The 27,812-nt window shown below is 46.9% G+C and overlaps 1 protein-coding gene across 4 annotated transcripts in view; it reads right to left on the bottom strand.

Moving 5' to 3' along the window:
* Positions 1-27,812, bottom strand: part of DDHD1 (DDHD domain containing 1) — a 463,741-nt gene that overhangs the window by 309,150 nt on the left and 126,779 nt on the right. The window lies entirely within an intron of this gene.

Here is a 27,812-nt window from a genome sequence, read left to right as displayed (position 1 = left end):
CCCCTGATGTACCAGGGACTTATAAGGGTACCCCAGTAGCCAACTGTGGATGTACCAAAGTACTTAACATACCCAATTTAGGGGAAAGAGCACAGTTGCTGGGGTTCTGATTAGCGGGATCCGAGCATATTACAGTCAAAACACACTGACACCAGGCAAAAAATGGGGGCCATGATGGTCTAATTTTTGTTCTCCAGTAGTTGAACTTGGCCTCCACCTACAAGGTGGCCTAAGTACACAACCTTGCTCTGCCCTATCTGGAAATGTGTGGCCTTGATACTGAGGCCTGCCTTGTTAAGTGCCTCAAGTACATCTCTGAGCTGGACCAGGTGATCCTCGTAGGTGGAGCTAAAGACGGCAATATCATCTAGATATGCTCCAAAATAGGCTTCCAGACCTGTTAAGACTTTATTCACCAGCCTCTGAAATGTGGCATTTGTATTTTTTCAAATCAAAAGGCATCACAATAAATTGATAATGCCCACTGGGGGTTCAAATGCTGGTTTTGGTTTGGCATCCTAATAAAATCTGATTTGCCAATAACCAGCCGTCACATTGGAAAATGAAGTTCAAGTAGCTGACGTGCCGTTGCAAAATTCAAAGTCACACTTAACCTCGCTATCAGTATTTTAGCTTTATACATTTGGTAATGAATACCTTTTAATGTATTTTGATCCGAGCCACAGAACTTCACCGAGCTGATCAATCCTGTAGTCAGATGCCGGACACACAGTTGATTTCAATTGATCTCACGCTGCCTGCACACGCCAGTCAGCCCTCTGATTGGTTAATAAGGAGCACAAATGGTAGTGTTTATTTGGTAGTTGTCAACGAATTAGAGAGCCGACTTGGGCGTGCAGGCAGCATGATGGGGGGCATTTTTTGGACTGAGGACGTGACGGAGAGAAAGAACCCAAAAAACACGCCCCCCATTCCGAAAAAGACAGGGCTTAAATGGAAAGACAAACCTCTTCTCCAATGGCTGGCTGCCATTTAGGAAGCCAGCCAATGGAGAAGAGGGGCGGGTACAAGCCTCACTACTAGAAAACATAAAATCTCGCCAGCGAGACTGCGCAAGGGCAGCCTACGCTAGCCGAGACCTACAAAACTAAAATGTTTTAACAAGTTAATTTGCACTATTTATGCACACTCTTGTTTGAGCAAATATATACTTGTGAATTTGCTCTTGCAAAAATGGAGTTCACAATGCTTGCAGACCTACTTTTATAAACACAGGGGGGATGAGCACACTGCCTCTCATCCCAGCACAGTTCACCCTACTGCATCCTGGTAAATGCAGTACGCTTACTTTCAAAGTTGCTGTAGTCTTTCAACAAAGTTGGTGCAGGTAGTGCTGTCATCTCTAGATACGTATTTCTGGGTTTAGCCCGTCATTAGTAGAAAGCAAAAAGCAGTAAGGAGCAGAGAAAAGTCATCAGGGGTTGCTGAAATGGTGCCCAAGTCTTCACAGGTCACAGAACCTGTCCACAGGCACACAAGTGCATCCCTGGAGAGTGTGTCAGCTCGTTGGTTCAAGTGAGCCTTTTGATCACAGGTGGGGGAGGGAGCACACTGCCTCTCATCCCAGCACAGTTCAGCCCATTGCATCCTGGTAAATGACTTATCTCTGCTCCTTGCTACTTTTTGCTCTCCACTGATGACGGGCTAACTAGTAGTAGCCAACTGTGGATGTACCAAAGTACTTAACATACCCAATTTAGGATAAAGAGCACAGTTGCTGGGGTTCTGATTAGCGGGATTCGAGCATATTACAGTCAAAGCACACTGACACCAGGCAAAAAATGGGGGCCATGATGGTCTAATTTTTGTTCTCCAGTGGTTGAACTTGGCCTCCACCTACAAGGTGGCCTAAGTACACAACCTTGCTCTGCCCTATCTGGAAACGTGTGGACTTGATACTGAGGCCTGCCTTGTTAAGTGCCTCAAGTACATCTCTGAGCTGGACCAGGTGATCCTCGTAGGTGGAGCTAAAGACAGCAATATCATCTAGATATGCTCCAAAAATAGGCTTCCAGACCTGTTAAGACTTTATTCACCAGCCTCTGAAATGTGGCATTTGCATTTTTTCAAATCAAAAGGCATCACAATAAATTGATAATGCCCACTGGGGGTTGAAATGCTGGTTTTGGTTTGGCATCCTAATAAAATCTGATTTGCCAATAACCAGCAGTCAGGTCAATTGTACTGAGATATTTGGCAGAGGCCAAAGTATTAATCAGTTCATGAGGGGTGTGGCGAAGATGGCAGCGGAGTAGGACGTGTTTCTCTGTCCCTCCGGCGCCGACTCATCTGCTTTGAGTATCTGCCCTACTGGTGCCCAACCGCGCTGGATATTGGACAAGGGCGTTCCCACTGACCTGCTTGTGCAAGGTGAAGTGCCTATTTTTGGGCTCAGGGGTGGACATCTGCCCTGAATCGTGCCGTCCGCCCCCGGCCTTGCTGCGGCCCGGCGAGCCCAGTGGCAGGGTGCTGCTGTTGGAGACTTCGGCACGGCGGAGACACAGCTTGGCTACGGGACATCAGGAGCTTCTCCTGATCTGGCTGAGGAGCGGACAGACCGAGACTGCTGGGGACGGACGAGCTGACATACGGCCTGCTGCTGGGCCGTGATCGTGGTGGACCCGAGGCGGTGAGCTGACCACCATTTTGTGTGGCTGAAAAGAGGAGCTGCCTGTGTCTGCCGAGGCCGGGGGTTGCCACGACTTGGAGGTCGGAGGAGCGGGTGGCCCCTCTACCGCTATGAGTACCGGACCCGGAGGACTCGGGTGTCTGGAACTTTGCCTGCCCCTCTTGTGCCTGGGAGGACCTGCGGTATCTGCGAGGTGGAGCGGAGATGAGGAGGGAGTGAGGAGTCGCTCGGGCGCCCGCCTTGGAGAAGCAGCGGTAATCAGGCCCCCACTGGCCAAGAGTGCGCTCCTGCTGCGGCGGTGACCGGGCCCAGCCGGCTACACGGGTGCGAGGTGAGGAGCGGAGGAGTGCTCGGCCCGGGACTCGGTCCGTGGGTCGGCGGGAGGCCCCGGCGGGTGGCGAGGGCAGTGGGCCTCGTTTCCTGTGCTGTGCCCTGAGTTCTTCGTGGCACCCTCCTGGCTCGCGTTGTTCGCCCCCCAGAAAGTGCAGCGGCCCAGCGGGGGGAGCATGGGTGTCCCTCGGACGGAGGCCCCATCGGAGAGTGTGGCAGAGATGCTGCGGCCTGGGGCTATTGCGCACTTAGGAACCTCTGTCGGCCCGTATACCGGCGGGCGGTGTCTGTGTGTCTTGGCTGCTAGCCACCCCCCCGCTTCAGTGAAAGTTCAGTGGTACCTGGGACTGTGTGAGTGCCCCCGCCGGAGTTGTGAGCTCTGTGGCAGCAGTGGTGATGCACACGGGGCAGCCATCTACTTGGATTGAGGCCGGCTCACGTGTGTCAAGCTGAGAGGACGGAGTGTCCTGGTGCGCATCGAAGCGGTTGAAAGTGGGCTTTTGCGGGCGGTAGTCGTCTGCCAGGGGCCTGGTGCTCTTCGCGGCCTTTCCTCTGCCCGTATATTGGCGGGCAGAGTCTTGGTGCTCGACTTTCCCCCGCTCTCTGGGAGCCCCCCTAAAACCTGTGAGTGTGCGCCGCCAATGTGGAGGGTACTGTGGAGGAGGCAGCGAGCGCGGGGGCAGCCCTTTCTTTTAGCTCAGCGGCCTGCCCACGTGGGCTAAACCTCTGGGCCGTTGAGACCTGGAGTGGCGGGCAGCCATCTGGGCCCTTACTTTGACGAGGCGTTGGACGCTCTGTCCGAAAATCGGCGGACGGCGAGTGGCTTGTGAGAACACAAGCCACTCGCCATGACTCATCATGGACCAGCAGTGAGAATGTGAGGAGGCGCTGGACGTGGCCTGTGCAGAGGACTGTGTTTACGGTGGGGGCGTGCCTTGGGGGCAGCAGACAGGGCATAAGCTGAGATAGCCCTTGCTCAGAGGCGGCTTTGAGCAGTTGAAGGTTCTGGTCGTCTCCAGGCTTTGCGCCTTGGTGATTCTGGGGGTGATGACCGTGCTCTGACGCGAAGGCCCTCGGCTGTGCCCCTTGGGAGTTGTCTGCACCTTTACCCTACTTTTGTGCTTTGGGGCGCGGGCCCTCCCGGGGCGTTCATGGCGGCTGCCAGGAATCGGAGAGATAAACCTCTAAAGGATCTGCTCCAGAAAGCAACAGGGCGGTCTGCCTCTCCGCCTGCTGACAAATCCCTGCGTTCAGCAGACGGCGAGCTACCGGCGACCAAGGCCTTCATGCTAGACCGGTTCTCTGCCATAAAGGAAGACATCTTAGAACTCAGCTAGCAGCTCACGTCGGATCTGCGCGAGATGCGGCGTGATGTAGACGTGGTTGGAGAACGAGTAGCAACGCTAGAGGAGCATGATCTGGGAACTGCGGAGGACATCCACCGACTTCAGCAAGATGTACTTTGATTCACGGAACAAAACCTGGACCTCCAAGCACACGCCGAGGACTTGGAGAACCGGTACCGGTGGAACAATATTGGAATTCGAGCTGTTCCGTGGAAAGGTGAGGGGGACGACGTACAGGAGTATGTGGGGGCCCTTTTTAGTCACATCCTTGGTGAGGAAGAGGCCCAGGACATTCAGATGCACCGGGTCCACCGTGTTGGCCTGCCACGTGGTGCCAAGGCCCCTCCCCCGGACATGTGTGTGTCCATGACTTTCAGATTAAAGAGAGGATTTTCCGGAGAAACCTGTGATCTCAACCCCATTCAATTCCGGGACCACTACCCAGCACTTTCCCAGAATTTGGCGGCCTCCACCCTCGTCAAACGTAGGGACTTTAAACCCATCACTTTCCACTTGCGAGAGCAAGACATCCCCTACTCCTGGGGCCAACCGTTTAGGCTTATTTTCGAGTACAAAGGCAAGCTGTTCCAAGTTCGCTCCCTTGACTCAGCCTTCGAGAGTTTTGGGTCTGAAGCTGCCCGCATCTACTCCGGAAGGCAATAGATCACCTGCTAGGAGGCGCAGGCGCTCCGCAGAATGGAAGCGTGTGGAGAAGCCCTCTGCGAAACCGGATGTGTCCGCAAGTCTATTGGAGAGGGAGGCTGCTGTCACCTCCGTGGCACTGGTAACTGATAGCCCTAGGGTCTCTTGAGGCCCACCAGTTTGGCACCAGTAGGATCTGTATCTGGCGCCGGAGGAGGGCGGTTGTCCGATGAAAGGTTGTTGTACTCTTATGTCCTCGGACGTTGGTGTGTCTTGTATCAGGATTCGGAAGGGTTCTTTGAAGGCACCATGTGTTCCTGCTATTTGGGCCTGTCTACAGACTGTTACTTTTGGCGAGCTCCGAGTCCTTTTTCATTTGGGGTTTTCCTGTGGTTGGGGTTAGGGAGGGGGTTTTGGATGGGGATTATTTTGGGGGCTCCGCACCAGCTTTCAGGGGACACGGGCGAGGACCCGGGGGCGAAAGGAGTACTGTAGCACCTCCAGGGGCGCTGGCGTGAGGGGTTGCATTAGCTCTCCCCCCCCCTTTTTTAGGTGGCATGGGTAAGGTCTTAAAGATTGTGAGCCTCAATGTTAGGGGTCTGAATAACCCTGTAAAGCGCTCAGCTATCCTCTCCCTCCTAGAGAATGCGGATGGCAACATGTGCCTCCTGCAGGAGACTGACTCACCTCCTCTCTAAAGAAACTAAGTGCATGGCAGATAAACGCTTCCCATTGCAATTTTGGTCCTCAAGTCCGGCTAAGAAACATGGGGTGGCGATTCTTTTTAGCGCGCGTGCTCACTGCAAAGTACTCTCTCAGGTTGTAGACATTAAGGGAAGATTTTTGGCTGTCCGCAAACAATGGGGGGAAAAGCAGCTCACAGTAGGGTCCATTTATGCTCCGAATCAGAGACAGGAGCCTTTTTTGAGGTCAGCCTTTTTTGAGGTCGGCCCTTTCCGAGGTGTTAGCGTTGCCGGATGCCTCGATTCTGGCGGGGGGTGATCTGAATATAGTGATGGACTCTGGGGTGGACAGGTCTGAGCAGAGGTCCCATCAGGCAGGGGCAATGTCACAGGGCGGGAGTCAGTGGCTTCTGGAGGGAGGGTTGCATGATGTATGGCGCGTCCAGCACCCTCTAGAGCGCGATTACACATACTATTCTGTAGCCCACAAAAGGTACGCGCGCTTGGACCACTTTTTGGCTACATCCTCTCTTTTACCTCATCTGTCAGCGGCTGACATCAAATGCAAAAACAATTGATGGACAGAATGCAGAACAATGTCATACATTCACCCCAGTACAGAGATCTGGGCCTATATCCATCGTTTTTTTGCACTCCACACTCCCCCAGTTACAACATGGCCATATGCAAATCAACCTTGACCCTGTACCTCATGGGAACAGTCCAGCCCGAGCTGCCAAGCCATGTCTTTCCTGGACCGGAATCAAGCATCCTAGGACCGGTTTCTGGCTATCAGCCGTCTTCAGCCAGGATAGCTTGACTCCAGTGGTGTGGAGAGCATGGGACTCACGTCTGAGCATACCCATCCCACTCAGGCTGACAAATGCAAAAACAATTGATGGACAGAATGCAGAACAATGTCATACATTTACCCCAGTACAAAGATCTTGGCCTAAATCCATCGGTTTTTTTTGTGGGTTTTTTTTTTCTTTTATGCCACGCTCCCTGTCGATCACACCCTTTTTTCGGTTCTGCTCACCTCCCATGGTGCTCGTCCACCGCCGGCTGGCAGGTGCCTTCGCGACACCTTGCTTCATTCGGACTCAGTAGGAGCGCGGATACGGGATACTATTATTCACTACCTTGCTGATAATGATTTGGAGGGTACACCCTTAGCATCGGTATGGGAGGCGCTGAAACTGGTGGTGCGCTCGCAGCGGCGTATTCTCGTCTGGGCAAAGAGAAGCGCGCAGACTTGGAAAAATTGGTGAGTGGCCTGGAGGCGATATACAAAGGGACTGGGGCCAGAAGGTTCTGGAGGGAGTTGGAGACGAAAAGGCGCATGTTAAAGCACCTTGATATAGATTGAGCTGCACATGCACTAATGCGCTTGCGACACAAGTTTTAACTCAGCGGGACAAGTGGGGTGAAGATGCTGGCACACAGGTTGCGGGCACAAACTCAGCGGATGACTATCCATTCCATTAGGGACCCTCAAACGGTTGAGCAAACCACTGATGCCCTCATTGTAGACTCCTTTCAACAGTTTTATCAGACCCTATACAGGAGGGAGGAAATGGCCCCTGGGGGAATACCAGACTATTTGGCGTCTTGTGGCATTACGCCCCTGTTTCATCAAATGGGGAAAGGATCACTTGTCCTGCGAAAAACTCAGGTCTGCAGGTTGGTAACTGGGTGTCTCCCAATAAAATGACCCTCATACACGTGTGTTTCTCTCTTGCTTGTTTTCGTTAGCGGTATATGAGGTGTCCCCGCTTGTATCACACGTGCGTGCGTAATCACTGGGTCAAGTCATTTGTGTGCACCCTCCACCAGGAGGTTGTACCTTAAGTTTTAAGGCAGTAGTGATCGTGGAAATAGGGTGATCAGGATAGTGATAAGTGGTTTTAAAAGTATAGTCCAGATATCCAGTACTCGGAAGTTTATTAAATTTGGAATCGGACTATTGTTAAAAACGGGAAGTTCGTGCTGCTGTGGAATCTGTTATGAATTCTAGCGCACTTAGAGGTCTGCTAAAATGGTCGACATGTTTCAGCTATAGGTGACTATTTGTCAGACAGCTTTCTTCAGGACCAGGGGGTGAAAGTGATAAAAATAAGTGAAAGAATAGGTAAATTTTTAACCTGATTCCTCAAGTGATGAGAGGTCTCATTGTACCTCCTTGTTAGTAGCTAGTTGCTTCATCAGGGGAGGGAGGTTCTATGAGGAAGACAGTAGCGCTTTCGCCTTCGCGTCCTCGTCTGCAGCATGCGTTGTCTCTGCCTCCGTCCACCCGGAAAATTTTTTATCACTTTCACCCCCTGGTCCTGAAGAAAGCTGTCTGACAAATAGTCACCTATAGCTGAAACATGTCGACCATTTTAGCAGACCTCTAAGTGCGCTAGAATTCATAACAGATTCCACAGCAGCACGAACTCCCCGTTTTTAACAATAGTCCGATTCCAAATTTAATAAACTTCCGAGTACTGGATATCTGGACTATACTTTTAAAACCACTTATCACTATCCTGATCACCCTATTTCCACGATCACTACTGCCTTAAAACTTAAGGTACAACCTCCTGGTGGAGGGTGCACACAAATGACTTGACCCAGTGATTACGCACGCACGTGTGATACAAGCGGGGACACCTCATATACCGCTAACGAAAACAAGCAAGAGAGAAACACACGTGTATGAGGGTCATTTTATTGGGAGACACCCAGTTACCAACCTGCAGACCTGAGTTTTTCGCAGGACAAGTGATCCTTTCCCCATTTGATGAAACGTAATTTAACGGAGTCTGAATGGATCTGATCTCTCACTCCCCCCCCAATTGATTACCTGCATTACGCCCCTGTGCCAGACGTTGGCGGATGCTTTAGATTCCACGATCCGCATAGAGGAGGTCATATCCGCGATTGCTCCGTTGAAGGTGGCGAAGTCCCCGGGCCGGAAGGCTTCTCTGCCCTAGTTTACAAAACTTACTGTGTGGAGCTGGCTCCTCTTTTAAACCGTCTCCTTAACTCCTTCCTTGATGCGAGAGCGGTGACTCCTTCCATGGCTGAAGCGGCGATTACGGTCATCCTTAAACCTGGCAAAGATCCCAAGGATTGCGGTTCGTACAGATCAATTTTGCTGCTCAATATAGATGCGAAACTGTTCGCGAGTGTGCTGGCTGCGAGACTCGGCACTCTCATGGATGGGATCATTGACCTGTACCAGGCGGGATTCATCCCAACGCGGCAAGGAGGAGACAATATCAAGCGGCTGCTCCATCTCAGACTTGGTTCATCGCTCTAGGACTCAGACCCTCTTGCTTTCTATTGATGCGGAGAAGGCCTTTGACCGAGTCGACTGGGAGTACCGGTTTGCTGCTTTGAGGGCCTTCGGGGTGGGAGACAACTTCCTACGTTGGGTTAAGTGACTCTACGCGGCACCTAGTGCGGCGGTGCGGGTGAATGGCAGTAAGGCTGGAGCTCCCACATAAATGCTGTTGGAATAATCCAGGTGGGAGGTAATGAGGGCGTGGATGACCGTCCTGCGTGAGTCCAGAGGGAGATATGGAAAAACATTTTTAATCATGCGCAATTTGCCAAACGAAGCAGAGGTGACTTTATTGATTTGGACCTTGCACAACAATTCATTGTCCAATACAAAGCCCAAGTTTCGGGCCGAATCAACTGGGAGAGGGGGAGGGTGGAGCTCGGACGGCCACCACAATGATGGCAACAAAGGGGCATTTTGATTAAAAAACAACACTTCAGTTTTGTCAGTGTTTAACTTGAGGGTGTTACAAGTCATCCATGATACAATATTTGTGAGGCATTGTTTAAAATTAGAAAGGCCTTTGTCAGAGTGATCTCTAAAAGAGAATACTAGCTGAGTATCATCAGAATAAGTGACCACTCTGACCCTGCAGTCTTCTATAACATCGGCTGGCGGCGCCAGGTAAACATTAAAAAAGAGGGGCCCGAGAGCCGATCCCTGGGGGACTCCACAGCTCAAGTGTTTTTTGTTCTTTGGAAATGAAAGGCTGACACCAGACCTGCTGAGTTCTTCCCGTGAAGAATGATCTTATCCAGGCCAGGGGAGTGCCTCTAATCCCTAGGTTATGTAATGTAATGTAAATGCAATTTAATACTTGTATAGCGCACTACTCACCCGCAAGGGTCTCAAGGCGCTTGTACGAATACCGCTGTGGAACCCATCCTGGCTTTCCCTGTGGGAGTCTGTCAAGCAAGATGGTGTGCGAGACAGTATCGAACGCCGCGGACAGATCGAGGAGCACCAACATGGCAACCTCGCCTCTGTCCACGCTCTCGCGAATAGTCTCAGAGACTTCCAATAAGGCAGTTTCCGTGCTATACCCGGATCGAAATCCAGATTGCGAGTCATGGAGGAGTTCTCTGGATTCCAAATAATCGGATAGTTGTTCCTGCACAACTTTTTCCAATATCTTTGCTGGTTTTGGAAGGAGTGAGATAGGTCGATAATTACTAAAAACAGCTGGGTCGGCCTCAGCTTTCTTCAAAATGGGCAGCAGCATGGCCTACTTCCATACCGTTGGGAACTGACCTGAGGATAAGGAGGAGTTCCATATTGAGACTAAAGGGGCAGTGATAACTGGTGCAAGAATGGTAAAGATCCGGGCTGGTACTGAATCTTGTGGTTAACCGGATTTGCACTGTCGAACTTTCAACAGGGCTGTGTCCAAAGAGGCAGGTTCAAAACTACATAACATTTTATCCTGAAAGATGGTAGTGACGTGGGCAAAGCTCTCCGACCGGCTGACAGCAGGTTGTTTAAAGCCAGAAAAGATGTCAAAGATCTTATTATGGAAGAAATCGGACAGGCCATCGCACAGCTCTTAACTGGGTTTAATCTTGCTGGCAACTGCCGTAGGGTTCATAAATTCCTTAACAATTAGAAACAGAGATTTAGCGGAATTATCCGCTGCATTGATTTTATTCATAAAAAAGTCTTTCATCGTAGCCCATTTTAGTTTATGAATTTTTTTTTACGTGGCTCTACAGGTGGCTTTGGCGAGGGAGTCATAGGAGAGTCACCAGCGGCATTCAAGCTTCTTGCAGCCACTCTTTTCTTCCTGTAAGGCTTGTGAGAACCAAGGTGCAGTATTAGGTTTAGCGGTCGCCGTGGAAAGAGGTTGCAAAGGGGCAATGGTATCTATATCTAGGAACAGTTGGTCATTAAAATTAGCTACAACTGTGTTCAAATCATCTGAGGACTGCCAGTTCACATTGGCAAGAGTATATTCAAGGGTCTCACAGATGGGTGACTTTGTACCATTTCCTACCCAAGCCACCAGTCTTAGTGGGAATGGCTGGCGTCCGGGGGAAGGTCAGGATGAAAGGAATTAAATAATGATCTGACCAGGTGAGGGGAAGAGGGACCAGAGTAGACATGCCTGGCAGATTCGTAAATAGAAGGTCCAAAGTATGGCCCGCACAATGGGTGGGACCCGAACCTTCTGATCAAAGTTCATGCCAGCCAAAATGTCTATAAGAGAACTGGCTTTTGCACACATGGTGTCATCTGCATGAAGATTAAAATCTCCCAGAATAGTAAAGTGCGGATGTCTCAACGCGAGATGCGCCATGGTCGCTACGAGCTCCGTGAGGTGAGATGGTGGTGTGCCGGGGGGATTGTAAATCAACACCCCAGCCGCAATCAAGTGTCTTGGGTCAGAAATACTAAAGTACATGGCCTCAATAGGGCCAGTGTTTTCCAGTTTCCTGGATGTTATGTTCCAGTGAGAATGAAGGATGACAGCAATTCCAGCTCCTGCTTTATCCCTACGAATCTATACTCCGGCGGGATTGCCAGGCTAATATCCGGATTTGATGTTTCTTTGACCCAAGTCTCAGTCAGGAACATCAAGTCCCAGGCGTGAGAGGTCAGAGAGAGCCAAATATCGCCTGTGTGTCGCGGAAGGGAGCGACAATTGAGCAGACAAGCTTTAACTACTGTTGATGTTTTTGTAAATCGGTCTGCTCTGACCCCAGGCCGGGATCGTTCGGAGAGAGGGGGGGAGGGCGAATGGGCTGTCTTTGCAACTGAAATGGCTAGTTAGCAGCAGGGCCACTGCAGCAAGTCGCTGTCCTAAGTGCTAGTTATTGAGCCCTAGACCAAAAAACACGAGACGATAGAGGGCCACTGGCAGCATGGCTTGCGCTGGTCGCGGAACAGGCGCGGACGGGCGAAAACGGGCTTACCCATCACTAGGGGAACACGACAGGGATGTCCCCTCTCCCCGTTACTTTTTGCGCTCTATATGGAGCCCTTTGCTCAACGCACCCGGTCCCATATGGGCATCACGGGGGTCGAGTTTGGTGCTGATACTCACAAGATTAGCCTCTACGCGGTTGACGTTATTCTGTCACTCACCCAACCTCACTCCTCCCTACGACACATTTCTGCGGAACTCCTTGAATTCCAAAAGGTGGCAGGATTTAAAGTTAACTTCGCCACATCACACATCCTTAATGTCTCCATCCCGGACGCAGACGTGCAGGATCTGCGGCAAGACTTTGCCTTTCAGTGGGAGCACTCGGATATTCCATACTTGGGTATCCAACTATCCACCTCTCTCGCTAAAACGGTGTCCCTTAATTATAGGCTGCTTGTTGAGCAAACTGTCAAGGCCCTCTCTGATTGGACCCGCCTTAACTTGGCCTGGTACGGGAGGTTGGCGACGGTGAAAATAACTGTGCTCCCGCGGGTCCTTTACCTTTTCCAAATGCTGCCCTTGAGTCCCCCGCCGGGCACTCTCCGGAAACTGCAGGGGCTCCTTAAGTTTTTGTGGAACAATAAGCAGCCGCGGCGGGCGCTGTCGCTCGCCACTACCCCGAAAACGGCGGGCGGGCTGGGATTTCCCCTGATGAAGGCTTACTATCAGGCATCCTGCCTCCGCTATATAGCGGAATGGAATAGGCCAATGCCTAGCAAGCACTGGAATTTTATGGACCAGACGGTGGCGGGTTGTAACATTTGGCGGGAGTTGTGATTACCACACAAGCACAGGGCGTGGGGCCTTTATTCTTCCCCGGTGACCTCCCAGACCCTCACAGCATGGGACCAATTGGCGCAGCGCAGGGGGTGGACTACTTTTCCCTCCCCAATGACTCCTATCATTGGTAATCCGGACTTCCCACCGGGGTGTGAGTCTCCAGTCTTTCATCGCTGGCGAGAGGAAGGCTGTAAGAGTGTGGGCTCACTCTTCAACCTTGATGGACTGATCCCATTCGCCCAACTACGTAAGGAGTTCTTCAAGCTACCAGAGTCTGATGCTTTCCACTATTCGCAGTTAGCACACTGGGTGACCCAGATAGGCAATTTCGCCTCTATGTCTCGCCCCTTGTCAGTGTTTGAAAAATGGCTAGTCTGCATGAAAGATGACCGCAAGATCATATCTGAGTTATACGCGATGATTCTGCATCATCCTAAGAGGCAGCGTACGAAGGCGCAGGTCCGCTGGGAAATACAGTTAGGGCACTCATTGATGAGTAAGGAGTGGGAGCATATCTTTTACCGTGTACATCACACTGCCTCTAACACTGCGGGTACCGAATCGGCCTACAAAGTGGCCACCTATTGGTACTAAACCCCGGCGCGCATCAAGGCATGGGACACAGCGAAGTCAGGCCTCTGCTGGCGGGGGTATGGCCACTCAGGGACTTTGGTGCACTTATTGTGGCATTGCCCGAAGTTGGTGCGATACTGGGAGGCGGGTCTAGATGATTTAGATGGCGTGTTTCAGATTACATTCCCCCGGGCGCCTGAGCATGTGTTGTTGGTGCTTCCCCACCCTAAGTCCTTTCCCTTGCGCTCGCTGAGGGGTAGACAGATTGCATTAGCTCTGCTTGCGGTAAGGCAGGTCCTTTTAGCGCAGTGGGGTTCCCCGGTTATACCAGACCCGCGGGATTGGATACAAAGGCTTTGGCTCATTTTAGCTATGAAACGTCTCTCACTGGGCATGGATGGGAAGGGCAACGAATACGCAAAGCTCTGGGTCCCGTTCTTACAACTTCTTTCTAAAGACCTATGAGAAGTAACGTGCCCGAAATACTTACAAATTCCGCACCTCATTCCCTTGGAGCCTCCGGGAGCTACAAATCCTGACTGAATGGTGTTGGGGTGAGCCGGTGTCTCCTAGAGGTTGGATGAAGGAGTTTGAAGATGGTGCGGAGCGGGGTGGGGGTAGTAGGGGGGGATGGGGGTAGGGGTGTTTGTGTCTTCTGTTTGTTTTTCTATTAAAAGTGGTGGCTAAGGCATTTGAAAGGTTGCTCTTACAGTTCAACTCTCTTACGCGGGGACGCCCTCCGGGTTGTGGGCTCAGATGCTGTGTAATTGCCAAGAGAATACGCCCTGCCGGCAAGTTGATGTAGGCAGCTGGGCTGTGTATTATGTTGCTTACCCACACAATAAAAATGATCGACTCTTAATCAGTTCATCTGCCCTTGGAATTGAATGGGCATGGCGGCCTCTATAGTCAACACAAAATCTCCTCTCTCTTACCATCCTAATTATGAGGTTTTGGAACAAGGAATACAGGACTAAACCAAGACCTCCTTCGGGAACCCAGCCCTGGAAAAGATTCCCAGGAGGGCCCAGCCACTAAAGGAGCTGCAGGGGTCCTAAGGGGAATAGCTTCTGGATGTCTAGTGGCATGGTCCATCACCACTAAAATAAAACTATGACCAGTTGCTGTTGGAGGGTTTAAGGGATCAACTTAAGGGACCCAAACTTAAGTTCACAGCGAGTTACAGCAACTCCAGCGTGGAATTTTGGGATATTAAAATCAAAAGTGAAGATAATGTGCTTCAAGTGGAGCTTTACACAAAACCCACTGACAAAAATACACTTTTACAGTACGCTAGTAATCATCCAGATTCACAAAAAGATAATATCCCCTCTGGGGAATTTTTAAGATTATGTAGTAACTGTACAACTGTGACAGATTTTTATCCTCATGCTGAGATCTTAAAGGAAAAATTAAAAGCTAGAGGTTATCCCAATAAATTGATTAAGAACTCTTTAAAGAGAGCTAGATTTTATGATAGGGATAGTCTCTTAACAAGCAATAAGGAGAAAAAGAACGCAGCTCTAGGGAGGATAGTTTTTGTGACCCAATACTCTCATATCAGTAACCTAATTAAGAATATAGTGAACAGAAACTGGAGAATCTTAAATTATGGCGTAGGTGTGATACTACAGAAACCACTTTTTCGCTCAGACGAAATAGAACAATTAGGAACTCACTTGTTAAAAAATATAAGAATCCAGGTAAAATTCAGAGCACGCTGACGGGCGAAGTGGCCAGAGGGAACAATAAATGTGGGACGTGCTCCATGTGTCCACAATGTCTAGAATGCAAAAATATGACCTTTGCAGGTAAAACATTGACCACTACTACTTTAAACAACTACCGCAGCAAAAATGTAGTTTATCTCCTAGTCTGCCCATGTGGACTAGGATATATGGTGGAGACAAGTAGAGAGCTCCGGACCCGCCTATTTGAGCATAAATCAGCTATTATGACCAACAAGGAAAATGCTCCCCTTACAGAGCATTTTAGAAAGGAAAAACATGACTGTAGCGAGTTTAAATGGTTCATTTTAGAAAAAATTATGATTAATAGAAGAGGAGGCAACATGGACGTGATTAGGAAAAAAAGAGAGCAATGGTACATATATTACCTCAATACAGTTGATATTGGTCTAAACACTAAAGAAGACTGGATGAGGATTATATTAGCACAGTGACCCTGGGCAAGAACATGAAAGATACAGATGATACAGAGTCAGCAAAATTGTAAATTGGAAAGGAGTAGGAGAGAAGAGTGATTTGAAGTTTAAGTCACCAGTATGATACACATAATACTAAAGCAGGGTTGGAAAAAAAATAGGAACTTAAAACGGGCAATTGAGAGGATGGACTACCATCATTATAACATATGTATAATGACAATAACCGAATTAGATAACCAACAGGCCGCGACAATTATCCTGCACACTACAGCGAACCTTATAAAGCTCACAAAGATATATGCAGGCCGATAATAACAGCATGAAGGGGTAGAAACAACAGAATTGTGCACTGTGTGAGTAACTTCTGAGGAATAAAGTTGCACCAAATCAAAAGCAAGTAAGAAGCACACCATGTGAGAATGGGGACCAATCCGAGAGCGGCTCTGATCGATACATTAACGGGCGGGACTCAAGGTAGGGCTCACCCAATCACAATAGGTTGCTCCTAAGTCAAATACCTGGAGGCACAACGAATGTTCCAAGGATTTTATTCAACCCGCAACTCCACATCGAGACGCCAGAGCGATATTAAGAGGTAAAGAGAACAGACCAAGTAACAGGAAGGTAGTTTAGATTTAGTTAGAGGGGTAAGCACATGGATTAACATCTAGACGCCCATGTCGTTTTTCTATTTTCATCATAGCGGTGGCTGCACGAGTAGCGATTTATAGAAGCCCTGCAATAGCGTGACTCCAGACCCACACGGAATAGATACGTGGGAATAGGAGCGTTGTTCAGGTAACCAACACACTATACAGTCGTGATATACCGAAGAGGAGCTAGTAATTACAAGTAGAAAAGAAATTCAGTTTTAAAACAAGCTATAAATCTTAATGTCCTACAGATAAAGACTCAAAACACGAGCCAGATAACAGGGAATACATGCCTCAGTGGAAGTAAAGAGGCAACAAGTGGAACGCAAGAGAAGCGTCCTTTGATGCAAAAAGAAGGTAATATAATGGAAAGTGTTTTTCAACCTCCAAGGCTTTTGACCATATTTTAAGGAGACACAGGATAATAAATTGAATTTCGGTATGTCCCTTTTTGAAATTTTAAACACAGGGACCCTTCGAGTCAACCGCAGGGCCATAAATCTGAAGGTCTGGCAATTAGACAACTCCTGGTGTGCAGGAATAAGAAAAACACCCGGTTCTATTCTTATAACGAGGTGAGAATTGCAACTGACCGTGTGTATATTGTTTGTAAGCATAGCCTAAGGTCTAAGTAATAGTTCTGCTAAGGGGCATCCCGAAGAGTCTGTCCTATCAGAAATGCGACCAATAAAGCTAGAATAGAGAAGTCGTAAGAGGCATAATAGGACCAACGAGGCATTAGTGTGGGTGTGCCCAGATGAGATATGGCAAAACCTTATGTCACTTACGAACTAGAAGAGCTAGAAGAGCTAATACTCACAAATGCACAATGGTAAAGATAAGAAATTGCAGTGGGTACTACAAAGTAATAGATAGCACCCACACAGAAAAGAAGGATGGTGAAATGTCACTGGGTAGACAGGGAGGGTCTAACCCATTGATACCCTTAGAAGGTTATGGAAAGGAATACATTTAAGAGCTGTTAGATACACAGAAATCATAGAGGAAGAAATTAAATAGATTGACTGTCTATGTAATAAGACCAAATGTATAGAGAAGGTGAGCACTCATGATATGATTTGTTCTGTCTAGGGGCGAAGATAGACAGTAACTGCTTGTATTATAAGGACAAAGAAAAATTTGTGTCTTGATAAAGATGAAAAAAGTCATATGAAAATATCGAAACGTGTCGACGCTAATTTAAAGCACAATTGAAGGACAAACACTGCAAAGGTCAAACACTGATGATGACAACGTATTGATTGACCTGGTTTGTAGCTAATTTCAATGTGCACTGGTATATGACAAAGAGAGCGTCTTACAGTCTGTGTTGTCTTGATTATGCGGGTCATAATTACGACTTGTTGAATATCTATCCTGTTGTGAGTTATATGTATTGTTTGTACCTTTATAAGAAGGTTTTTTATTGGAGCAATTTTTTAATGTTATTTTTAGATGTTTTTATGGATGTGTAATGAAATTGCAATATTTACTATTTTGTGAAAATAAAGCTTTTTTAATGTGTTTATAGCATTGGAGTATGTTGGTGTAAAGTAAACAATTGCCTGCTTACAATTGTGATATTAGAGGGTCAAAGGAATCTCACATTTCTTGGCTGAAAGTACCTTATGTCCCTTGTCTAGCAGTAAGGGGTCCCTCTCTACTTTTCTAATAAGGGTTTAAGGGATCTACAACATCTATCCATACCCTCTCAAAGGGAACCCCAACCACTGGTGGTGGGATTAAGGGGGCCTTTGTAGTGCCACCTGACTTACCACTGGCTTGGCAGGTGACACAGGAGCGACAAATCTCATTGGTGTTTTCAGACATGTGGGGCCAATGAAAGTGAGGGACAATCCTGTCCCAAGTCTTGCTTTGCGCAAGATGTCTTACAAGGGAAATGTTGTGTCCCTCAGGCAAAAGAAAACCCCTGAACTTCTGAGCTATGACCAACCTCCTGGTTGCACCAGGCTTGGGGTCTATACTTTCAGAAACCAGGAGATCTTCTTCCCAATAAGTCTGTGGGACTTCCTGACATTCCCAGTTTCCTCAGAATTAGTTCCTGCCTGAATTGCTCAAGAGAGGGGCTGGCCTTCTGCTCCAGTCTCAAGTCTTCCTTGAAAGGTCCCCCTGCCCCCAGTAGCTCTGCCTTGTCAGGCTCAAGCTCCTCTGGGACAGTTCCTCTCTCAGGAGGCTGATTCTCACTGGGAGTCTGAGAGGAGAATACATCTTTAACCTTCCTGCTTCTTCTTTTGTAAGCTAGCTGGTCCGGTTTTTCGGGATCCAGGAGAGCTCCCTCAGTGCCTAAAGTCTTGGCCTGAGCCCTAGTGACAGCAGAGACACTCGCTGAAATTCCCATTATTTCTGAATGAGTCTTGAATTCCACTTCAGACCTGGATGAAGTTTCTAAATCATTGCCCAGAAGACAGTCCACAGGTAGGTCTGAGGATACCACAACTCTCTTTGGGCCAGTTTCCCTTCCCCAGTTGAGACTGACAACTGCCATGGAATGATATGTCTTGACATTGCTAGCATTGGTCACTTGGTAAATCTGACCAAGTGGAATCTGCACAGGAGACACAGGTGTCTCTGTCACCATAGTGACACTGGAACCTGTATCCCTGTAAGCTGCAGCTTCCTGGCCGATATTGAGAGGCTATTGTCTGTATTTAAACAAGTTAGCTGGACTTAACATAAGGGTGGCAAGCTTAGTGCCACCATCACAGACTACAACAGCCTGAGAATGGGTGTCCTAACTAGGCCAGATCCCCCTTCAGTACCCAAGGTTAATCCAGCTAAACTCTTGGGGGCACAACTAATACTAGTCCTATTGCTAAGGGCACTATGAGGTGTAGTAGTAGCAGTATTGGTGCTACAATTAGAGCAACTGGCATCCTTTCCCTTTTGGCCTTTTTCCTTACACAAATAGCACCAAGGTTTCTTGTTAGAGGGGGAAGAGTATTGGGACCCATCCCCAGGGGAAGATTTTTGGGGACCTTCAAAAGACTCTTTCTTTTGATTTCTCACCACCTTTCTCTCGTGCCTTAGAATAATCTGGCTTCTTATAGTCACCACCATCATGAAACGTTTGTTTCACCCTGGTGCCGACCCACTAGTCTACCTTCTTTCCCAATTCTTGGGGAGAGGTCAGATCAGAGTCCACCAGGTACTGGTGCAGTTGCTGATCTTGACAGTTAAGGATGTGCTCCCTCACAAGTAAATTGTACAGTCCTTCATTATCATGCACATTACTTCCATAAAGCCAGCCTTCTGGAGCATTATCGACAAAATCTACCTAGTCCTGAGTTTGGGCCTTCTGTGTTTCCCTAACCTTAACCCGCTATTGTTCAGTGGTTAACTCAACCCCATCTAGAAGGACACTCTTCAAGACTTGTAATTGTCTGCATCTCCTTCCTTTACAGTCAAGAGTTTGTCTCTACCTTTGTTAGCAAAGGAGAGGCACAGGATAGCTTCCCACTGCCCTTGAGGAACCTTCTGAACTTTACAGGCTCTATCGAAAGCAGCAATTTACTTATGGATGTCATCACCCTTCTGGTAAGGAGGGACCATTCTTCTCAGGTTCCTGGTGTCAAAGGAGTGTTCTCCAAATCTAGGTTCACTAGTGCTGGCACCCGTGGGATTCTAATCCCAAATTCTTCATAGCTCTCTGGACTTCTAGGGTTTCTTTATCTAGGGCCAACTGTTCCTTCTTGATTCTGAGCAGGTGATATTCCCTTTCTAAATAATCCTCCCTCTTAGACTATTGTAGTTGCAGAGGAGGTTGAATTAACTGAAGAGGACCTGGACCTCACCTGAACCCTTTGTACCCTCCCTGAAGGAATAAAGGGGGTCCTACCTTTGTCACTTGCACTATTCCTTAGGGGACTAGAGTTCTCCAGTAAGGGGTCTTCAGACTCCGCCTGGACATGCTCAGAAGCAGAGTAATGGGTGTTCGACACCCCTGTCATCTTCTTGAGCATCACAACCCATTTCCAAGTCATCCTGCACATCTGACCTTTTTTCTTGGTAGCAATAACTATTCCCCAAAGATTACTTTACTGTCAATGCTCAACTCTCCAAATGTCACTTGTAAATAAATCACCATAGTCTTGAGCAAGCCCTCCATGCCTTCAATCATGGTTTCAATTAAATGCTCAATATTTAGGCTCGAATAATCCTAGCACAAGGCATATTTGCTAGTTTTGAGCATTTTATATTTTATGTGAGCCTCCCATATTACAACATTTTTGTGCTCTGGTGTATCCCACGCAGTACTCATTTGTGACCTTCCAGCATCTGTATTAATTTGTAAGCTTCACAGACAAACACTGTTTCTGATCTTCATCACCAAGAATTCATATCTGAGCTTTGCCACACACCTCATTCTGCATATCTCACTGTACCCATCTTCACTGAGCATCCCATATGGGCCTCACAGCAGGCATTTTTTACATTGGTAAGCATCTCTCTTCCACACAAACACTGTACATCTCATTTTTGTGAGCATCCCACAGAAAGCTAATTCTTATTGCAAATTTATCCCATAGGGCTTCTTTTATTTTTGTGCAAGATAATGCGGTTTGAATGCCCTCTACACTTATATCATCATCTGCAATAATGCTTCTCATGTATTGGATAATATAAGTATTTATTGTATTGTATACTATGCGATGCATTAAGTGTTTCTCCACTCTCCAGCAACAGGAATGCAGGCGATTAACCTCAAGTGTTTGGGAAACTATTCTCCCTCTCCTTCTTGTACACTGCTAAACTAGGGGTTTCCAAAAGGGATTTGAATGACCCATCCCCAGCGACCATCTCGATCCAGTCGCGGCAGGGGGTGTCTGTGTAGCTGTTGATCTCCGCTCTGTGCCGGATCCGGTATCGGAATCGTACATTGAGAATGACAGCCAATTTGGCATGCCCTGCATGCCGCATTCACGCCCCGGTTTGATGAGGATTATACGTTGCCGCTTTCCCTCCCCGGTCATTGCCGTGTGCTGCCCTGACTATGTTGCCGCTTTCTTTCCTGGCTGCGGGGATGATCGCGCACTGTCCTGTTTCTCATTTTACCGCGATCCTTCCCTGGAGTCTGTTGATGGCGGGAGTAGCAGGAGGGCTGATCGTGTTTCTCACCCTGCTACTTTCCATCGTTTGATCGATCGCACTACTTCAGTCCTAATCTGGACCCTTCCATGAGATGTGTGCAACAGGAGTGGTCTGCTCTCCTGGCTATCCCCTACTGAGGTGAGATCTTAGTTATTGATAGAGGGATGCTTTCTGCCATTAAAAGACCTCTGAATTAGGCACAAGAGCCGGATGCCTGACTTTAAAATGGCACCAGCTTGTGACTCATTTCCACTAGTAGTAAACATGGAAAATAGACTAGATTCAACAATCAAGCTGCCTGGATTTAAAATGGCGCCTGCTCATGACCTTAACTCATTTAAACATGGTCTTCCTTCACACTGTTCTCAACAATGAAACAGATATAAGTGTCTAGACTACGCCTTGGATATATTAAAGGCACTTTTAATTATTATTTTTTACTTTTACTTTTATTAATCTATATTCTCTGGACTTCATATCTAAACTTCCGAATTGATTAAAAAAATGGCCTTAGACCTGGAACCTGCAGGCCACAATGCCTACACAATTCTTTACCCAGCTAACCTCACAAAAACTGCATCTAAGAAATTCAAACACCGGCTTATGCTAAAAAATACGGAGACTCTCGTCTTAGACACCTACTTCTGCATTAACAAGGACATTATTGCTAACGACCTTATCTTCCACACGAATAAACGTGCCCAATGGAGAAATACCTTGCACGCTATGCTACATATTTCCCCAATGAAGAAATCCCCATATGCCATCAAATTGACTGTTATTGCCTCTGACCTTTACCCTTTGAATGCCACCATTACCATTAACAATAATAGTAATATTCTCATACAATCCTCTGACGAGAATCTAGATATCTTTGATAGGCTCTTCCCCACTCTCAAGAAAGCAGTAAACAATAGGGATAACACACTCACTACACCCTTGCATCGCCAGGACTTATATGTCTCCTCGCCCCCCTTCCAGTATACCTTATCAGACCCTCCCAACTGGACAAATGCCACCCCAATCTTGACGCCTATCCCTCCAGACTCCGCTACTGCAGTAATACATGGGTCTCCTGACCCTTGCGTGTTAGGTTTGCTTTCAGCCCCTACCATCAGTAGGGCTGAAACCACCAATAATCACTACCAACTAGTCCAGCCGGCTGATACCACTCCTGGTTTCCTCAGTCCTGAAAATACAAGCTTAATCCTTGATACTGATCACATCCTGACTAAAACCCCACGTTATCCTGGCCCTCCTCATTGGATAGCACCAAACTGGAGATCTCCAACACTGTCCCCCTCCCCCTCCTTCACACATTGGGCATCAACTAGACTCCACTCACCTACTATCCGCTGCGGTTTATGAGGGAATTCTTACAACTGCTACACTTATCTCGCCTATACAATCTCACATATTGGATTGCCTAGACTCCACTCTCCCACTACCTGTCACATTATATGAGGGAACCACTAAAATGGCTACATTCAGTCCGCCCATCCATTTGCAGAATTCAGTGACCCTTCCCCACCCCCAAGGGGGAGACCCTAAAGGGCTGCCTAGCGACTTTATCACTCCTACAATGGATATGCATAATGACACAACAGGTAGTTCGCCTCACCAAAACAGTCCATACACCAACACCTATTACATACTCTCCCATCTCTGTCCTGATCAATCAAATCAATGAGTTAGCCACAGGCCTATCTCATCTTAAGGACGATATGCTTAGTCTATCAACCATCAAGAAAGATCTTCTTATCTTACACAGAGCCACTAATGACACTGTGAATATTATCAATCTCCAAATGAGAAACTACTGCCCTACGAATGCCCCCAATGACAATATTATTCAGCACAACCAAAACTATGTCCAACCTAGTAGACTCATACCCACAGTCACACTCCCTATAACCACCACTCCTGATAGTTTATCCTCCCTCTCGGGGCCAAAGAGTTCAAGCAATGATCTTTCAGACAGCGACATAGATGATCTTCTTACATCCTATGCCTTGAACTCTTATAATAGTTAGTCCCACTGCAACGTTATTCAAACCATTGTAACCAACCCCCTCAAAGAACCTACACTCAAAAACAAAGCTGTTAATAGAGTTAACCTCACAAATATCAATTTAGAACAGACTACCTCAATCCCCTCGATCAACAAGCTGAAGTGTGGGCTTTTAAACTGTAGATCTGCCAGCAAACATGCTACTGATATTTTCAATCTCATTTCAGATGAAGATTTAGACATTATGGTCCTCAAAGAAACTTGGCTAAATAGCTCCTCATCTCCCATTCTCGATTTACTGGTTCCTCCCTCCCATGAGCTAATTCGACTTGATAGGATCGGGAAACTTGGTAGAGGGGTAGTTTGCATTTATCATAACTCACTATCAGTCAAGTGGATTCCATTGAGCTATCCTTGTGCGACTACCTATGCATTAATATCTCAGATGCTAAGCGCATCACTAGTAAGTTACACATATTTTACCACCCCCCAGGTTACAATTTGACTTGTATTGATGAGGTTATGGAGATCATGGCATCCGATTCCAACTCTCTAATTCCTCATATTTACTTAGGTGATTTCAAACTCCATTGGAGCAATGCAAATGATCATATTGTTTGCTGCTTTAAAGAATTTTTGTCTGAACAGGAGTTATTCCAATTCTGTGGCAGCTCAACACATAACAAGGAAGAGACATTGGACCTCATCATTTCAAAATCAAACATCATCCTACTGGAATCCATCACCCCTTGCGATTGGTCTGATCATTACTGCATCCTCTTCTCCATCAATATCGAAGCTATTCAAAAAAGGGGATAACCCTCAAAATCAAGGCAATTGAAACGGAATCTACATAATATCAATCATATTTCCTTGGTAAACCAATGCAATTCCGCTTTGACCCTCATGACAGATATAACTGATGTACATGACCGTACAACCTTCTACAATGACACGATACTCGAAACTCTGAACTCCACAGCGCCGTTACAGGAAAAAAATGTCTCCTCTCAGATTTCCAAGCCCTGGTTCAATGAAGATCTGAACTTGGAGCGTAGACAGCTAAGAGCTGCTGAACGTCTTTGGAACTCGGCTCCTAACACTGACAACCTGGCGCACCTTAGAAGGTTACGGAATTCTTACAATAGGAAGATTCTTAAGGCAAAGGCAGACTTTTTCCAAACTCAGCTGAACCAAGCCAGCAACCGTCCAAAAAAACTCTTTGAAATAGTCAAGCAACAATCAGGCAATACAACTAACCATAGTGAGTTAAATGATCTGGCCACTCCTACGTATGACGTGCTTGCCAATTTCTTCCATAAAAAGACTAGGGCTATTGAGCTAGACATCCAATCAAAGTTGGCCCCGTCTCAACCCAAGGCACAAGATCCCGAATTGGGCGCTTTTTTTGAAGCTCATTTTAATGGAAGTCACAAAAAATAATGCCTCTTGGCACACCTTCTCGCCAATTTCTCAACAAACTATCGACAACGCTCTTCAAGCAATCAACCCCTCCAATCATTTCTCGGACCCTTGCCTCCTGCCCTGTTCAAGATTTTAAAAACATCTATACTACCGTTATAGTCAAAAATTGTAAACGCCTCCCTAAATCAAGGTGTCATTCCGGACTGTCTTAAAATAGGACAGGTCACTCCGATATTAAAGAAAGCGGATGCCTCTCCATCTGATCCTAACAACTACCGTCCTATAACCGACATCCCCACCTTGGCTAAATTATTGGAGAAATGTATTCAAATTCAATTATGCAATCACATTGTGAACTTCAACCTCTTCGATTGTCACCAATCTGCATCCCGAAGAGGGCACAGCACAGAATCTGCACTCACTCACATTCTGGATGATATACTAACTATGCTTGACCGTAACAAATCATGCCTTTTGATTCTTCATGATCTGTCCTCCGCTTTCGATACGGTCAAGCATGACAACCTCTTTTCTCTATTGGAAAGAAGGATGGGCATCTCAGGCACTGTGCTGCAATGGTTCTCCTCCTTCCTGAACAGTAAATCTCAAAGATTCAAGATGAAGAATTCATTCTCGCAACCTTCCATGGTCACACTTGGTGTGCCTCAGGGATCGTCCCTCTCACCCATTATTTTCAATCTCTTAATGAAGCCTCTGGAGAATGCATTGAAATCAGCAAACATTCTATATCACCTGTACACGGATGACACCCAGTTATACCTGAAAATCACCTCACCAGATGACTTCATTGCTCTTAACACTACGCTTCTGAACAAGCAAAGCTGGTTCATTAACAACCACTTGATGTTGAACACCAAAAAAACAGAATTCATTCTCATCTCACCTCCAAATCACGCTCCAAAGATAGACCTCTGGTTAAAACATCTAACCTGCTTTGACTGTGTCCCCCTCATCGTAGACTGTGCAAAATCCCTAGGTGTCTCCATTGACAAACATTTGAATATCCAGTCGCACATATCTATTGCCACCAAGATGAGTATATTAAGAAAACTCAAACCCTTCCTCCCTCAGGCTGATCTAAAAATTGCAGTACAAGCTCGAGTCCTACCAAGACTAGACTACGGAAGCTCCACCCTCTCTGGTCTCCCTAAATACAGGCTTGCTCCGCTGAGAGCATCTCATAACGCTCCGGCTAGATTGGTATCAGGAACTAAAAGAAACAGTCACATTTCACCAACCTTGAAAGCACTGAATTAGTTGCCTTAGGAGGCCAGAATACACCTTAAAGTGGCGTGCATGACACCTGCTGCCTGTCGTCTCACAACTCAATGGAGCCTGGGAGGGGTGATCGGTGAACGGCGATGGATGGGCAGCAAGGCATGGGGGCAGGGCGGCGCGAGGTTTGAGTTTTCAGTAGCTTCAGCAGCTCCTGCAGCTCGTGTGCATGTAGGCTCCTTCTCCTAAGCTGTGTGTCTTTCCATCCAACTGGAAAGGCTTCGGTTTGCAAATCACATAAGTTACTCATTCCATTCCAAATATAATCAACAGGAGCTAGTTCCTCCTTCTGCAGCACAAAGAGATAATCCCTGATGCATACTCTTAATTCGATATAGGTTTCTCTTTCTTTACAGTGTGCAATGTTTTAGGTGAAGTTCCCTATACATAAGATATTTAGCATGTACACAATTAAATAAAGCATGTATTTTTGCCTATAGAAGGACATTCTATATAGATGAATATGAACTGGTTCAAAAGAGCAGTGAGAGAGAGGCTTAATAACAAGAACACTTATAAAGGGTTTGACTTCTTTAACACAAAAATTTAACATACACTAAAGGTTTTCCATGTTTTGTTTTTATATAAGAATCACATTGCTGCCCTATACATCACAGGAAATGACATCACATCAGGGCTTATTTCAAAGTGGAATACTCTGCTAAAACAGTTTCCATTGTTTTAAAGCTGAAAATGAATAATTATGAGTAAAATAAAGTGCCGCAAAAATGCAGCTAAATTTCCATATTTGTGCCGCTAAATTTCCATATTTATAACGCTAAATTTCCATATTTGTGCCGCTAAATTTGCTAATCCATGCAGCTATATCCTGGGGGGTCTGGTTAGAAAGGAGTAGCTGTCTCATTATTTACATCTTGGCATGACCATGTTAAATCCTCTTTCCTGGTTAGGATGGATTTCATGTTACTATTTAAAATATGCCACTTTTAGAAAGTGGCCATTTCTCTAATCTTACAGCTCTGGGTACCTGCAGCCTGTCTCCAATACACTTAAAAATTAGTCCTACTGCATTTTGAGGTTTAGGAATGTCACGAAGAACATTCAGTTTATTCTTACTTTTTTTGACCCACCTTTGCTTGGTTCATGAACATGTAAGATTCAAAACATGCTTTTTCACATTTGGTCTACTTACTTTGTGAATGTAAATAACAATTACAGCATACTTGGAAACTGACAACATGCCTGCCTTTATCAGTGTTTCAATACAGAACTAGGCGATTGTATTCGATTAATAAAGCGTCTAGCTCTCAGACAATGGGCGATTTGTATAGGGACACTGGAAAGTCCAAAAGGTTATCCTTGTCGCCCCACCCCCAAATATTTAGTTTTGCCTAAGCCCCTGCTCACAGCAGCAAAATGACAGAGGAGTGATCCAAGAAACCTGCTGCCTTCTCCAGTGTCATCCATTCACTACATCAGGCGTTAGTCTCCCAGAACAAACAGACAGCCTTATGGCCTACATCACTCCAGCTTCACTAACGGACCCAACAAGCGGAATGTCTTACCCTGCAAATAATGCTGCCCTCTCCAGTCAGTAGCTTCAGCTCCCTGGCCCCAGTACTTGGACGGATGGGCTTCTCAAACTACAGTGCCTGGATCCGTTTTTAGCACTGGTGGGGGATTACGTGTACTAAAAACAAGAATACCAAGAACAACCTGCCAAGCAGTGTATTAACACACTTCTTCCCTCTAAACAATTGCATCCCAGTTATCGCAACCAATGTGCAACTACACAAAACTATATTAACGGAATAAAATGAACACTCTTAGGCTGATGCAATGAAGTTATAATGGGATTGGACCATTTGATTAAGTGTGTTTTAACAGTTTCCGTTAGCAGAGTTTTGGAAACTTTTTGTTTTTAGATGATATATT

The sequence above is a fragment of the Lissotriton vulgaris genome, chromosome 9 (genome assembly GCF_964263255.1).
Source record: "Lissotriton vulgaris chromosome 9, aLisVul1.2, whole genome shotgun sequence".
NCBI classification, from domain to species: Eukaryota; Metazoa; Chordata; class Amphibia; order Caudata; family Salamandridae; genus Lissotriton; species Lissotriton vulgaris.
Note: the sequence above shows the minus strand (reverse complement) of the source record. Positions and strands in the feature narration are given on the sequence as shown.